This window comes from Gavialis gangeticus, unplaced genomic scaffold (assembly GCF_001723915.1).
Source record: "Gavialis gangeticus isolate Ggan-Ray unplaced genomic scaffold, GavGan_comp1, whole genome shotgun sequence".
NCBI classification, from domain to species: Eukaryota; Metazoa; Chordata; order Crocodylia; family Gavialidae; genus Gavialis; species Gavialis gangeticus.
This window is the reverse complement of record NW_017729024.1, coordinates 82,747,072-82,750,485: the sequence shown is the minus strand read 5'-3', so window position 1 is coordinate 82,750,485 and position 3,414 is coordinate 82,747,072.

The following is a 3,414-nucleotide window of genomic DNA, read 5'->3' as shown; positions in this document are numbered from 1 at the left end:
AGCAGGTGGGAATGTTTTTGTTCTATGTGTTGTACACATTTAGTGCAGTACAGTCTGGTCCTGGTCCTTGACTAGGGTTCCAGGTTGGTATGGTAATATAAATAACAAAAAAGGTGTGTCTCTTTTCAGAGCAGTGTTCTGTCCCTCAGGGAGAGGGGAATGGAGGTGCAGCCATGATGTAGTGGGAGGCATTGCATGGCTCTGAGGCAAGACACTTCCACACCAAACTGCTCAGCACCCTCTGTACTGCGGTGTGGCAGGATGTCATTGTTGAGCAAATTCCAGGGAATCAGTTGGAACACTAGACAAGTCATTATTCTGCAGGGTATCTTTGTGAATTGACACAGTCGCAGAGTGGTTTCCAGTTTAGATGCTATTTGTTAGATACTATATTTGCTGTTCAGTGTGGTTAGTGGCGGTGCTAAAGTTCGTGGTTGACACCCAGTGGTTGCAAGTTTAAGGCAATAGCAGAAGCGCTCATGGCATGGCTTGTCAGATTCTGATGAATCTGCAGCTTCTACTAAATACCTTGCAAGTCACAAAGATATGAAAAAAGGAAAGGAAGCATGGTGAGCTACATACAAGAGCAATTATAGCCTGGATGAGGATGCAAAAACTGTGATTCTGGTGCTTCCACAACTTGTTACCATGGCACGTCTTGTAGCTTCAGAAAAATTTGCCTTGTTTTTAAACTATGAATAGAAAACCAATGTTCTATATTGTCACATTGTTGTGCTGAGCAGTTTTTTAGAGTCGTTATTTACTGAGCAAAAATGCTTTATAGATATTTAATTGCCATGGTGCCCCATTTGAGATTCATCATAATTCCATATTCAGATTTTAACAATGTTAGTTGCTGATTGAGTTTTGCTGAGTTAACTGTACTATTAGCCACCTGCTGTAACTCCCAGCATTATACTACTTCCTTTGGTATTTATTGTTGATCAGTTCCACTGTTTTAATAATACTGGTATTTCTCACTGCCAGACTATATAATCTGATACTTACCTGTATGTAAGTGCGTACAAAACAGGTATCCATATTGTTAAGCAACATGAGCAGAAAATGTAATTTAAAAACAAATAACTCACCTCCAAAAATTAAAGATTTTAACAATGTCCCAATTTCATGAATGGTTCCATTTGCTGAAAACCCTCTTAATATTTCATTTTATTAAATATTTTCTCTGTGAAGATAGGGCAATTTCACAGTGAAATATGATGTGAACTTCCAAATACTTTTCAGCTTAATATTAATGACTAGTGTTTGTGTTTCTGATATGAAAAAAAGAAGTTTTATGGAAATGTGCAAGCAAAACATGGCTCAGGTTCTACTTACCAAATGTTTTCAGAGGTAACAAGCTATTTGGTCTTCATATGCATAAGTCTATATAATGTAGTTCTCTCTGTTCACAGTTGCATTACCAAGGGTTTCGTGTTTTGCCTAACTCAGCCTATTCCACATGCACTAAACTAACGAGAACATACCAGAAGCTTGCAAAAGGTTTTTTATTTCAGAATATGTATTATAACAGAGTAAAAAGGAGATGAGGTGAGAGGCCAAAACCCAGTTATCACACGACTTATGCCTGATTTGTCACATGCATTTCTGCCTTTAACCCTACCCAAAGAAGCAGACATGTCTGAGTTTACTCAGGACTAAGTACAAGTTGGCCTGCATCTGTCTGTCTTTTGCTCTTGCCCTCAGTTGCATTGCTCTGTATAATGTTTCACTAACCTTTACATGCCACTGTAACACCTTTCACAACCTTGGCTCCAAATGAAGTGTATCACATTTTAACCAGCACCTGGCAGCTTTCCAGGTGTCCTGTGAACCTCAGTCAGATCATCTAATTGTCAGTCAGTTCTGGGTTCCCACAGCCCTGTTCCACTCTCTTTCATAATTCATTACTGTTAATCTATAATATCAAGGTGCCTGAGTTGTGGCTCCCATCTTTTGCTCCTAAGTAGCTGAGACACTTTGCAGTTCTTACAGGAAATGCTTCTCAGTACTGGATGTTAAATATGGATGTACTTCATACGTCCCACATCTACTTCTACATCTGCATCTGCAGTTAGAATAATCTTTATGAGCATTTGAGGTAATCTTTAAAAATACCCATAGCTCATTTTGTATTTATTTTTCCAAAATTAGTTACAAGTTTGGTGTGTGGGGTTTCTTTTTATTTTTTCTCTGAGCCCTTACTTGTGCAAGAAATCCCACCAAACTCCAGCTTGACCGGGGGGGGACGGACAGAAACTGGTTCTATTCATTTTTGTGATTTCAGGGTTGGAAAAGTAATTAGTGACTAGGCCAGTGTGAAGTGGCTAGTATTTGCTTTGGATTCGGCTGATTTGGGGGACAGTGATTTGATTTGGTGATTGAAATTACTGTCCCAAATAGATTCAGCTGAATCTGATTTGGAGATTTGGCTGCTGCTGAATTGGCCAAATCTCCAAATCACACAGGCCCCATCCCCCACCCACTCTCAATGGCTGCCCTGTCCGGCCCCAGGTCTTTGGAAAAAAAAGCCCCAACTCACTGGCTCCTGCCCGGCAGGGGGTGATCCCTACTGCCCTACACTGCATGGGGGGCTCTTCCATGAGCCCCTAAAAGCTCCAAGGCTACTGCAGCAGCTGGTGAATGTGGGGTTTTTGTTTTTCCTTTTTTTTTTTAAAAGGGCTGGGAGCTGGGCCAGGTGGGACAGCCATGGGGGGTGGGAGAGCAGGCGGGAATTGTGGGGGGCTTGTGGCAGAGCCCCCTGCAGCGTGGGACAGTGGGAGGCAGCAGGGATTGGTCCCCCACCTGGCAGCACCTGCTGAGTAGGGGCTTTTTTTTTAAACAACCAGGAGCTGGGCTGGGCAGGGCAGCCATGGGGGGGCTGGGACAACAGGAGGGGGTCAGGGGGTGCTTGGGGAGGGGAGCAGCCAGGGGTTGAGGCCTGGCAGGGGTTTTCCTCCATGGTCCCCTCCCCACTCCTTGAGCCTCCCCTCCCTCGCCCCCTACTTACCAGCATGGAGTCCAGGTCCTCCTCCCTGCTGCAGCCAGCAGGGACTGCCCGAATTGCCAAAGCTCCCTGAATCTTTTCTGAATCAATTCAGAGAGCTTCAAATCGATTTGGACCTTTTAACTGGTCTCCTGATTTGATTTCAGATTTGGAGATTCAGCCACCAAATCGGGCCAAATCTCCTCCGAATCAAATCAGCACCCAAAGCTTTGCACGGCCCTAGTAGTGATACAATACATTGATTGGTATTGATTGCTGTGCAGACATGGGGTGCATATAAGCATAGAAAGCACTGTATGTTGCATGGTTTAGTTTGAGTTAACTCCCTATTGATACAGCACTGTGAAAGCATTCAGCTTTTGGGGGAAGTTGGTGTACAGGCTGCCTACGCTGGCAATAGCCCACGG